General features: G+C 38.9%; 1 protein-coding gene across 1 annotated transcript in view; it reads left to right on the plus strand.

The window, feature by feature from the left end:
* The first annotated feature begins 11030 nt into the window (after positions 1 to 11030).
* Positions 11031 to 13050, plus strand: part of RAB27B (RAB27B, member RAS oncogene family) — a 119903-nt gene continuing 117883 nt past the window's right edge. Inside the window, exon 1 of the mRNA XM_072416481.1 lies at positions 11031 to 11268. The gene's annotated coding sequence lies outside the window, so the exon portion shown is untranslated. The remainder of the gene's footprint in view (positions 11269 to 13050) is intronic.

Genomic DNA, 13050 nt, shown 5'->3' on the forward strand with positions numbered 1-13050 from the left:
TCTCTGATTCCTTTTTTATCATTACTGTTACCATCATGATTGATTGGTCCACACAACAAGCCCACAAATCCTGTTTAACTATCTTCAGTGGTCATATACCGCAGGATTACGCACATATTTTTCATGAAGAAGACCTACTTGCTACTGGATTGGGTCATGTTCACACTATCCTGACATCTTGATAAAGTTCTGCCATTTTTTAATATTGTGTTGAAACTATTTTTTTTTGTATGCACCTACTGCTTTGTAAACACGAACTGTTATAATCAACCATATTGTATTGTGCATCTACTACTGTTAGTTTTATAACCACGTTGTGTGCTTTCTTTGAATGTTTCAGCTATTCTTTCTGTTTTCTGTACTATAAAGTTTTGTTTATTGTTTTTGGTTACTGTACCTGTAATTTATATATCTTATGAAAAATTCAATAAACATTCATTTGTAAAAAAAAAATTCAATTTAATTTTATTTTAAAGTAAAACTTTTTTAGTTCTAAACATATATCTTTAATGTTTTTTTGCATTGTGGCCCGTGGGTTTTATCTCAATGTCAACAGTGTCCCCCAGATAAAAAAAAGGTTGGGCATAGGATATTTGGTCCTTGGTAAATGTGTATGTTATCCTTATCTGGTAATATAGGGGTTTCTTTAAAATTGCAATCAATCCCAAGCTGCAATATTTTAATCAAGCAAAGTACTTTCTTGCATTAAATGAGAAATACACTGCAGAGATGGAGACATTATCCTGCCCCTGTACAAAGCATTGGTCAGACCACATCTGAAATATGCAGTCAAGTTTTGGGCACCAGCTCACAAAAAGGACATTGTGGAATTGGAGAGAGTGCAGAGAAGAGCAACTAAACTAATAAAAGGAATGGAGTAGCTCAGCTATGAGGAGAGATTAGCTGAACTGAATCTATTCTCCCTTGGGAAGAGATGTATAAGGGGGGATATGATCACCCTGTGTAAATATATAAATGGTCCATATAGAGAACTCTCTTCCCAATTATTCACTTTGAGGTCATTACAAAGGACAAGAAGGCACTCCTTGCGTCTGGAGGAAAAGAAGTTTAATCTCGGGATAAGGAAGGGATTCTTTACTGTAAGGTCTGTAAAAAGGTGGAATAGGCCCCCCCACCAGGAAGTAGTTTTAGCAACTACTATAGATTGCTTTAGGAAAAAGCTGAATGCTTTTCTAGAAACATGAAAATAACTGAGTAATAAAGTTTTAAAGTAAAGGCAACAGAGACTGTTGATCCAGGGAGCATCTTATTGCTTCAAAGGATCAGGAAGGATTTTTTTCTCCTGTTGGAGCAAACTGAACCAGGCTTTAAAAGAGTGTTTTGCCTTTCTCTGGCTCAACATAGGTTTTTATCTGGGATAGACTGATTTCCTTAGTGGTTGAACATATGTCTTTTTTCAACCTAACTGTAAATATCTTCTTTTGATTTGTTTTTAATTGATATTTTTCATTGGTAAATAATTCTGCACCGCTATTGTTGCAATTTGTATTTCTCAATGTATATTACCATTGAAAGTTGGCTGTTAGATTGAAATTTTTTTTTTGGAGTTTACAATTTTAAAATCTTTAGTGCTTGGGTATACTTTCTGCAATAATGTCATCCAACTTCAGCAACATCGTCCAACAATATTATCTAGCATTAATTACAGCATCCAGCAATGTTTTCTATTATCAATCATGGTGTCCAGAGATGTAATTCGGTGTTATTCAAGGCTTCCAGTGATCTAATTCAGTGCCAATCAGAGTGTACAGCAATGTTATCCAACATCAATAACAACATTTTTAGCAATTTAATCCAGACATCTAGCCATGTAATGCAATATCAATCATGTTGTCCAATAATGTAATTCAGCATCAGTCAGTTCATCCAGTAATGTTTTCCAGTGCCAAAAACCAACATCCACCGATGTCATGCAATGTCAATCACCTCCTGCAATTATGCACTCTAGTGATGCAATACAGTGTCCAGCTATGTTATCTGGTGTATAGCATCTATTGATCTTATACAGCACCAGTCAGGAATGACATGCCACCTGCCAATTTGAGTACATTGCACTCCTCCAGCAATATAGGAAACGACCTGTTAATTTGGTTTTGGTATTGAAAGAAATCGAAAACATTCTGAATGTGCTAAAGGTTTCAAAAACATGCAGGTCATATCACATGTTTACTGGAATTTCCACCCCGACTTCACAAAGTTGAGTTTGTAGTAAAGGGAAAAGATCACATGACCCCATTAATAGCAATAATGAAGAAACCATCTTTATTAACTTTTTTAACCAATATTACCTTTGCAGGGTCCAGCGCTGTCCAAAGAAGAGTTTCCATGGGGTTCGGCACACTTTTGAAGGAGATCTGTTTGGCTGCTCTATAGATATGCTGCAGGAGTCCTCTTTGATTACATTGTAATACATGACTCATTGACAGATTATAACAAAATATGTCAGTCATAATTAGTCCACATGACATCACTGTCCATATTTGAAATAAGGAAGCTCCACATGTCTTTACTGTATGCTGGAGAAGTAGCTCAGGGACATTTGTCCAAAAGTGTTCAGGATATCCTCCTGCATGTGCTGTTGTTGTATAACATGGTCACTTTGAGAAAAAAAAAGAGGAGATCATAGGGCTGTGGCTATATAGTAAGGGGGCATCAAGCTGGGAGCAGAAATAAGCAATTATGTTTCAGCAGATGGAGCCTACTGCAAAAGGGTTTCATTAGGAGAGGCTAAATGATCAAGTGGCTGACCACCTATAGGGGAAACGTAGAAGGATGTGTGGTGATAAACAGCAGTGTGGAAAGATTTTGTCCAGGATCATAGGCTATTTTCAGATGACTGGTGAGCAGCTGACCTAATCCATCTGTCACATCTCCTAAGTACAGGCCGCTGCTATCCACCCTGCCATCCAGGTATCCAGTCACCAATTTTTTCCAAGCCCATCACTGCCCTTTATTCATATGTGATACAAAACTTCTGTGTCATTGAACCACATTGTCCATTGGTGATTGAACAGTCACCTTTACAGCGTCCTACTTACTGTCCCTTTACTCTGAATCTGTGTAACCAATGGCCGCCTCCCAAGTGGTCACGTGGATTTGTTAAAGTCTCTTGCCTGGGAAATATCACACATGTACTTTGCCTGGTACAATATTGAAACAATCAGGAGGCATTATAATTTATAGTATCTGATAAAAATCCATCAGTAATCCGACTATAGTAAATTTAAAAGCTGACTGATCGGGTCTGATTTATTAAAGTTCTTTAAGGCTAAAGATGATACACTTTCATCAGTAAATCTGGGTGATCCAGCAAACTTGGAATGGATCTCTTCAAAATTTGTTAGCGATTGTTTTGAATCTTGAACCAAATCCATTCCAGGCTTTCTGGATCACCCAGCTTCACTGATGAAAGTGTATCCGCTCCAGCCTTGATGAGCTTTAATAAATCAGGGCCAATCAGCTTTGGCTCATGCTCATTAAATCATTACTATCTGCACCTTATATTTTGCCTTTGCATTGCTTTTTAAAGCATTTGTATTCATTTATATAAGCTTTTGAAATAAGCATTGTATTCATTTATTTTGCTTATGAGCAGGGGTCTGGCTAGCGTATTCCTCCACCTAGTGGTTACCAGGTGATACTGTGACTTAAAAATGAAACCTGTCTAATTTATCTGTTTTCTATTTAAACTTTTAGAACCAGCAGTTTCTCCTTAGTGCTTTGTAAATGATAATACAAAATATTGAAGCTAAATTCTACACCCCCATTTCCACAGTCAATGCTAGTTAGGAGACCTCATGTTAATGGTTAGCAGGAGGAAGATGAACACCTTATGTTGGTGGTCAGTAGAATGAGGAATACCATTTATGTTGGTGTTCAGTAGGAAGAAGTGGCCCCTTGCATTGATAACAAGATGAAGAATACCCCCTTCTATTGGCAGTCTGTAAGAGAAATGTGAGGGCATTCTCCAAGCCACAGACTACCATTGATTAGGGGTTGGTACATTGTATGTATTGGTAGTTAGGGTGATGAAAAGCACTTCTTGTTCAGTTAGGTTCTATTACCATCAATGATAACCCCAATGAAAAAGCTCACAAGTAAAATCCAGAAGGGAAATTAGGGGTGGGTTAAGATGTGGAGAATGTTGTCTATGTATAAATATTGTTTGAAATGTGCATCCCAGATGCTTTGAATTTCTCAGTTTTCTCTTACACTTAAAGCTAAGGGCCACATTGCTATAGTGAGTGATGTCAGAGATAACAGACACCTTTGTTAGGTGCCCTGTTTGATCGTAAAGCAGACCTATCATCACATTATTAACATTATATAATAGGGTGACTATCCTTTTATATAATGAAAGAAATGCATGTTTATATTTTTAAAAAGATTTTTGGCCACTACTCTTCTATCTTCCTGCAGGCTCCTGGAATATTTGTGGCACATATCCCAGGAGTCTGTGAGCTGCTCCTTCTGTGCATATCTGATATCGGACATGGGTCATCATTCCTACAACATCCTGCATCCTCATTTTTTACACTTGCAGGAAGACACATCAACCAATCTCAAACCCGCGCAGTGTGAATCGGGGTGATGTGAAGAAGAACCCAGAAGAAAGAAGATGGTGGTGCTTGTAGTTCCTTCCAGTGCAGGAAAGAAGAGGGGACTGAGACAGCATGGGGATCACTGGGCTCGATTTGTGGATGGATTGCAGGCTTTTCACCGGTAAAGGTAAGTGATATATATATTTTTTTGTGAAAGTTTTGCTTTAAAGGAAGTAGAATACTGGCATATTGGACTAATGCAATAAGGTCCTGGTATACAGCAGTAAGCCGTGCCAGAAATGGTTCTAGGGATTCCATGTGTTGTAAGAATTAGATGTAAAACTGGGAAAACACTGTTGAAGGTTTTGTATATTTCTATTGACAATAAAAAAAAACTCTGTTGTTGTTTTTGATGTAGTATATGATGTTTTTGCAAGTTTGCCTCACAGGTTTAAAACCGACTTGGTCTCTATGGATAATGGATCCAAGAAAAGTTTGCCATTCACTGGCTTAGCAATCATTGCAACATAAGTTGTGTGGAGTTGTGTGGAGAAGAAATGGCCATGCCTGAGTGCATAAAACAGATTGGTCAGGTGGGGGGTAAGCAGAGGGACTAACTTTATAACTTTTATAAATGAGAAAAGGGAATTGATTCCTATATTCCTTTATTTTTTACTGTTTAAAAAATTACAGATGGAGTTTTAGCTTTTTCTTCCTCTCTCTCCTTCTGTGCCGTTTACTTCACCCCAATGCCATCCATCACTTGGTGTTTCTCATTAAATGAGGCAAACCTCAAATGAATGTGTGCTGTGCTAACTCCAGGGCTCGTATCTGGCACTTGTGCTGGTATCCGTGAACAAAACTGCACAAATAAAATAAAATAACTACTAAACATAAAACATACTAGATTGTTTACAGCATTATTTCTTTTTAATTCCAGCAGCAGAAAAATTGCTTTACAGAGGACTGAAAACAATAATTCAATGGAAAACACTGATGGACTGCCAGGAATGGCCCTTATGTTTAAAAATGATCTGTTCTCAGTAATGTAATAAAAATAACAACTACATATTTACCACTACTGTAAGGAAGAAAATATTCTGAAAAAAAAACTTACTTAAAGTGGACCTGGAAATGATGGAAGCTGCCATTGTTTAACCCATTCCAAAAGTGCTAATTGAAAGTAAAGCTGATGTTTTGATTTCAGTAGTGTCTGTTACACACCTGAAATGACACCTGAGTGACAGTTGGCTGAAAACTCTTTTTGGGTCAGTAGTTAGGAGGATAATATATAACGAATCGGAGCACCAACCAGGCAAGCTGTATAATAAAGAACCAGGTCAGCGATAGCAGAATCTCTCAGTACAGGTCCTCTTTATATCTCTTTACAGCTGAACTCAGCCTCAACAAACATCCCTACTTCTTCATCTGTCAAAAAACATTATTATTATTATCCACAATTCACCAGATAGTATGTTTCACCTTTTCTCAGTAAAATCCCCTAATTATTTTCAAATGTGGGAAATTGGGAATCGAAAGATATTACTTGAAAAAAAATGCAGATTAAAATTAAATTACACAAATATATTAAAGATAAATTTTATAATATATTTAGGCGATTTATATCCTTAGTTTAACATGAACTTTATATCACAGTAGATTTTAGCAGGACCATTCTAGCATAATGTTTGAAGAATCTGCACTCAAACTCATTCTCCACAAGAGGGCATCAAATAAACAAGAACAACCACAAGATTTTACTATCCAAACCTGTTCAGTGAATCTTTAACCTCCTGAGCGGTTCATTTCTTTACATTGTTTTTCATGAATTTTTTTTCATTGTAGGCCTGTAATTCTTAGGCATAACTCACCAGAATATGTCCAAACAAGAATCTGAGAATAATAAAGTTAAAAACAAAAAATCATGTCAAAATAGTAAATTTAATTTAATAATAAACTTTAAATAAAAAACACAAAAATCTGACGTTTATCTAAATATTTATCTCATAAACTAATAAATATCCCGGGTGTGGTATATTTTAAAACAAGGGACAGTCCAACATCACAATCCAGGCAGTAGAACCAGGTTTCTTTTCTAACATAGTCATAGCAGTGGCGGTGTTATGTACAGTGCTCAAAAGGCAGACATACTTCTTGTCATGCCATTGCAGGGCCATCATTTTGCCTTTCTGCCAGGCAACTATTTCCCCAGTCTTCAGCTTCTGTTTGGCAAACATGGATGGCATTTTGCACTGGTTAGCCCTAACGCTTCTATAGGCATACATTTTATGCTGGATGACAAATAGTTCAGGGGAGCTGTAAAAATTATCGGTAGTAACACAATATCCTTGATTGACCAATGGATCAATTAGAGACAGGACAGATGATGTTGCCACTCCATAGCTGCTGAATCTGGGGCTAAATTTTGTGCCTCTCCCAGTCTATATTAGGGTGTTCCAAATATACCCCAACACAGCATAAATGATTTGACTCCGAGCCTGTCTCTCTTAGATGCGATACATTGCACCCAGCCTCCCCTTGTAGGCCATTAGACTTTCGTCTATACTTATTTCTCTTTGTGGCACAAAGCTGTCTCTGAAGTTCTCAACATCATCAGATAGACCTCCCAAATGTTTTTTAGTTTGGGTGCAGGATGAGTGGTCTCATCAAAAGTGTTCTATATTGGCGAAATGTAGGTATTTCATGATCAGGCCAAAACGATATTCATACATGACTGTGCCAAAAAAGGGGTAGCAATCAGTTTATTTGTGGACCAATACCATTTCTGCAGTAGTTTCCCCACCACTTCCTGGAGAATAATTAGGCAAATGTCCTTTTCAGTGACAGGTTCCCATTTCCTGCTTCTGGAAAACCTGCTGTGTGAGGCAGCTAATTGTTGCTTGGCATACCTGTTGGTTTCCTCAACAATTTTCTGAATGACTTTGTCATTGAGAAATAACTCCAGGTACGCCAAGGGGCTGTGTTCCATATCTACTTTCAGGCCAGGCTCCCCAGTAAATGGGAATCTTGGAGGCATTGGCTGATCCTAACTAATGTTATTGGAGCACCAAGTGCGACCTCAGTGACAGAATCTTCGCTGTCATTCTCAGTGTCCGATGACAGGTCTCCAGGCAAATCACTGTCACTTGACTCCAGCTAATTCAAACTTGCTGTCTGCAAGTTGTTCATAAACCGCTTGACTTGGGAGACACCTTTTGGAAGCCATGGCGGAGTAGTCAGAATCCAGGCAGAGGCAGAGATTCCAGGCTAAATAGCTCTCAAGGTAGGAAGAAAAAATGTTCTCCCGCTCTCCCCCTCCAATAGTAACCCCTAACAATCATTTGTTTGCAACCAGAACAAAGTGGGAACTGTAACTATTACATAAACCATTTCCCCCTACAGCTGTCAGCACAATAAATGTTCTTTTCTTACAGAGAATAAGCATCTTTTTTTTCTTACATGGTATTGTTCTCCAGCTACCTCCATCAGAGGTTCCATCTTGCTATTTCCAGGACTTTTCTCACTGACTGACAAAGAGAAGACCTTGTGTGGCACACTGGGGTTTTTTGACCTTCAAACCATCAGCCTCCACAATGGAGGTCGGCCTTGCCTTGTGATGTAACTAATAACTGATGTATTTACATTACACATTTTACTCTAGCAGGAGCAGGGGGAAGAGTTTTAGGTGGCTGTGGTTAATGAAGACCAAAACAGTGAAGCAAATGTCAGTGATTAATTGTGCAAGAGATCAAAGCCTGGTTGGTATGTTTTTTTTTTTTTTTTTAAAAAGTACTTAAACCCCCCTAGCGTTTTAATTCTGGTTGTATTTTCATGCAAAAAGCATTATATTTTTTGCATGGAAATTTATTTAACATTGTAGGCTTATAATTTTTAGGCATAACTCACGGAAATATATCCAATATTTAATAAATTTAATAATAAACTTTAAATAAAAAAACACAAAAATGTGTTAAAAAAAAAATAATAATAATAATAAAGGTAATATAACTGTACAGTAGCATGTATTATATATATAATTTTATATATATATAATATAAAGATTTCTTTGTATTGGAATCAATACAGTTATTTTATTTTGAATCAATACAAAATTATTTGAATTTCCCACCGTGCCTCTTGCACGAACCAACGCATGCATCGACGTCACCGGGAAACCCCGGAGAACGTCTCTACACATGCCGGTAGAGTATCGAAGAAGTAGGATACCGCCGGAGGACCTGCAGAGATAAAAAGGAGCTGGGGGACACAAAAGAAACAAGGTAAGTGGGTTTTTTAGCGACCCTAAGTCCCCAAGTCCCCAAGTCACACTCAGAATTACCGCTTGGGTGGCTAATTCTGATGGCTAGTCTTTCAATCATCACCTTTTGCTGCCACACAGGATTGATGACCCCTGGCCCCCAGGCCCCCAAAATCCACAAACACAACCAAATGGTCCCTCACCCAGTCAGCTGTCACAGTGACCTTTTCAAATTAGCCAGCAGTCACAGGTAGCATTGGCTCCACCAGTTTTGGCCAAAAACAAAGGATGGCCTGTCAATTATTTGTCTAGCAATTAACTCTCAGACAGTTATCTGCCTGCCAGTCACCTGCCTATCACCTCTCCACTGACTTTTTATCTTTGGTTAATTAACTACCACTTATCTGCCATCTGCCCAGAGAAATGTAAATCTTGATAAATTTGAATCTGGCTGTCACTGGAGTCTGCCTTTACTAGAGCTTGCTGAGAGCTAGAAACTACATATCATTGGTAATATCTACTTGCCAATGGTAATATCTGTCTGTCATTGGTATCTCTTAGATTGTAAGCTCTTCTGGGCAGGGTCCTCTCCTCCTCCTGTATGACTGTCTGTCTTTTGCAACCTCTGTGTAATGTTTAATGCTACGTAATATGTTAGCGCTATATAAATACTATTTATTATTAATAATATCTGCCTGTTATTCCAAATATCTGCATGCAATTGATATCTGCCTGTGTTTGATATCTGCTTGTCATTGATAATACCTGCATGTCATTGTATCATTTACATGTTAATAACATCTAACAGTTGCTGGTAATATTTATTTATCATCTGCCACTATCTGTCTTTATTATCTGCCTGTGGTTGCAGTTTACTTTGACTGTACTAATCTGTTCAGGGTTTGAATCCTAACAAAGGGACGCAGAAACTTGTTAAGATATTTGATGGCCATGCCAGCGAGCTAGTAATCAGATCGAGTACAGCAATGACAGCTTCCATCTTACTCTCATTTTAAGTTGCCTTTAAAAGAAATCTATGTAATTTTAGGGCTGATGCCATTGACTTCCTTCTGAAAATGCAATGCCTGGGTGTCTTTGGGTTTAACATTAAAACACATTACCTGGGCCAAGTAGGGAGTTCTAGAAAGCCATATTGGAATCATAGTTTAGAAACTAAACTAAAGCTATTTGATTACAAGACAGCCATGGAATTAGTATTTGTATTTTCAGAAGAATGAACTAACAAAGAGGCGTCTATAGATTTGTTTTAAATGTTTACTGTACTTGACAACCCTCCCTTAACTAAAGTGTCTCACTCTCCCCTGCCTCAGATTTATACTTACCTGGATACCATGGCCAGGTGTAATATTTATTCTGCTGGTCATGCCTTTGCAGCTGATCCTCATAGGGGTCTATTTATAAAGAAGTGAATCTGACATTCACTGAAACATTCTCTGAATCAATTAAGGTCATTGAAATGCATGGACTCTAAAAGGTTCTCCTCCCAAGAATAATTTAGTGAATGTCAGATTCACTGTTTTATAAATAGACCCCATAGACTTCTATAAGACTTTCTACTGAGTGTTTTTTGTATTGAGAGCTAGGACACGATCTACAATTAGTTTGTATGTTCTACCTGTGTCTGTGTGGGTTTCCCTCCCACATTTCAAAAACATGCAGTTAAATTAATTGGTTTTCCCTCAAATTATGACTTCACTAATGATATATGACTATGGTAGGGACATTAGATTGTGAGCCCCTTTGAGGGCCATTTAGTGAAAAAACAATAGACTTTGTAAACCACTGCGTAATATGTTGGTGCTTTATAAATACTATGTAATAATATAGGGTGCAAGGTATATCGGTTAAAATTGGAAAAGCATACTTTATATGAAAGTACAGTAATCCCTTAATGCACAGGGACATGCAGTTACCCTAAACATTATAAAAACAATACAATGTGCACAAGCCTTATAGAAACATTTGCTAGGATGCATAAAAAAAGAAAAATACAGACAAGTAATTTGCAGAAATGCTGCCTTGCCAGTATAAAATAAACTTATTGCCAATGGTAGTAATAAGGGTAGTATTTTTTTCCAGGAAAGGTGGCAGCTCTGGATGTAGCCAGAGGAGCTGATGAGCATCATTAGCATCAGAGACAGGGAGGGGTGGACTTAGGACCCAGAGAGGATGCAGGCAGACTGAGATCAGAAGACAGCTGTATCTGGGGAGAGACTGGATCTCACTGATGTGCTATGTAAGCAGAGATCTAGCAGTGTGCACCTTGCATTGCACTGAATCCTTCCATCTAGCCTTTCTTCCCAACCCTCTCTTACCCTCCCTGATTGCAGACAAGGAGATGCAAGCAACAGTGTTTTGAAGCAAGCAATGGGCTGACACCTCCATCATACAGACACAGCATCTCAGCACTGCACATCAAGGCCCTAGGTATGTGATTTTATTTTATTTATAATCAGCATCTGTTTTACTGAGCAAGAGTACGTGCCAATGCTGTCTAGTCTGCATGCACTGGGAGCATTTTGTGCAGACATAGGGGGTAGCTGTGTCCTGCCATCAGGCCTTAAACTTGCACTACTTTTAAAGTTAGGGTGGTCTCCATTCATATTTTCAAGGCTGCTCCTTGATTGTTGCTACATGGCGTGATGACTGCCTGTTGGGTTTTTGTTGGTGGTGTTCTGTTGGTTCTTTTGGTAAGGAGTTAAGTTTCCCAGGGAAGGTGGTGTTCGGTGCGGTTTTGCTATCCAGTTGGATTGTTGTACCTCTAATGCTGAAATCTCATCCTGCTACCTAATCGTAATGCTTAACCTCATCCTACCTGGTGCCCAACCTTTACTCTATCCTACCTGGTGCCCAACCTTAACCCCATCCTACCTGGTGCCCAACCTTAACCCCATCCTACCTGGTGCCCAACCCTAACTCCATCCTTCACGGTGCCTAACCTTAACGCCATCCTACCTGGTGCCCTACCCTAACGCCATCCTACCTGGTGCCCTACCCTAACGCCATCCTACCTGGTGCCCAACCCTAACGCCATCCTACCTGGTGCCCAACCCTAACGCCATCCTACATGGCACCCAACCTTAACCTCATCGTTCCTGGTGCCCAACCTTAACCCCGTCCTACCTGCTGCCCAATCCTAACACCATCCTATCTGGCAGCCAACCTTAACCTCATCCTATCTGGCAGCCAACCTTAACCCCATCCAACGTGGCAGCCAACCTTAACCCCATCCTACGTGGCACCCAACCTTAACCCCATCCTATGTGGCACCCAACTATAACCCCATCTTACGTGGTGCCCAGCCTAAACTTGCAGGAAATGTTCAAAATTATTTCCATGGCTGTTTGGTGCCAAGTGGAGTAATGTGTAGTGCAAAGACCATCCAGAATTCTGTTCACAAATATGGATGCTGTAACATTGGTGTTACTAATTCCACTGGTTCACTGTATAACTCTATGCTTGGAATGTCTAACACCTAACAGCAGCCACAACAGTCAGTAGTCTAAGAGTTTAAAGGTGATGGTGGTATAGGCTACAGTAAAAGCAGTGTAATTCATAGCAACCGGCTACAAGTCATTCGGGGCTATCTCTGAAACCTTCTCAGTTGCTGAGGATTTTCAAAAAATTTTGGTAAGGAGCAGCATTGATGCTGTAAGAGTACAGTACAATAAATCATCTCAATCAGCTAAAAGTCGCTGAATACTGATGTTAGGGTTGCCACCCTTTTACTGAAAAAAATCCTATTTTTGCCAGGTGGCCCTTTGCCAGCCCTTTGTATAAAAATAGTGGTTTTTCTAGAAGGATTGGGGCTGTTTAGTTAAACAATCCATTTTTCCACAGTAGTGGAGGAACCACAAGTCTCAGCCTGTCCTAATGGACATTTGTTGAGGAGCTACAGGTTTCAGTGTATCCAATCAATCTCCAGGCTGGTAGCTGTGTTATAGCAACAAGCGAATGTACAGAGGTTGATCCTGTTTTATATCCTGCTGTTTATCAAGCCATTGCTTTTCTATATATTCCCTAACTAAAATAAAATGTTGCTATGGATTCTTTTACAAAGAGCACCTTGCAAGCAAATAAAGAAGTAACAACCAATTAAATTGTTGTTTTGTACTGGTCTGGCTGCAATAAATTGGATTGTAATTGGATGTTAAAGATTGCTACCCTTTAGATTCTTTTGTTAAAGAAGACTGATGCATATTTGAGTCA

Source organism: Pyxicephalus adspersus, chromosome 6, assembly GCF_032062135.1.
Source record: "Pyxicephalus adspersus chromosome 6, UCB_Pads_2.0, whole genome shotgun sequence".
NCBI classification, from domain to species: Eukaryota; Metazoa; Chordata; class Amphibia; order Anura; family Pyxicephalidae; genus Pyxicephalus; species Pyxicephalus adspersus.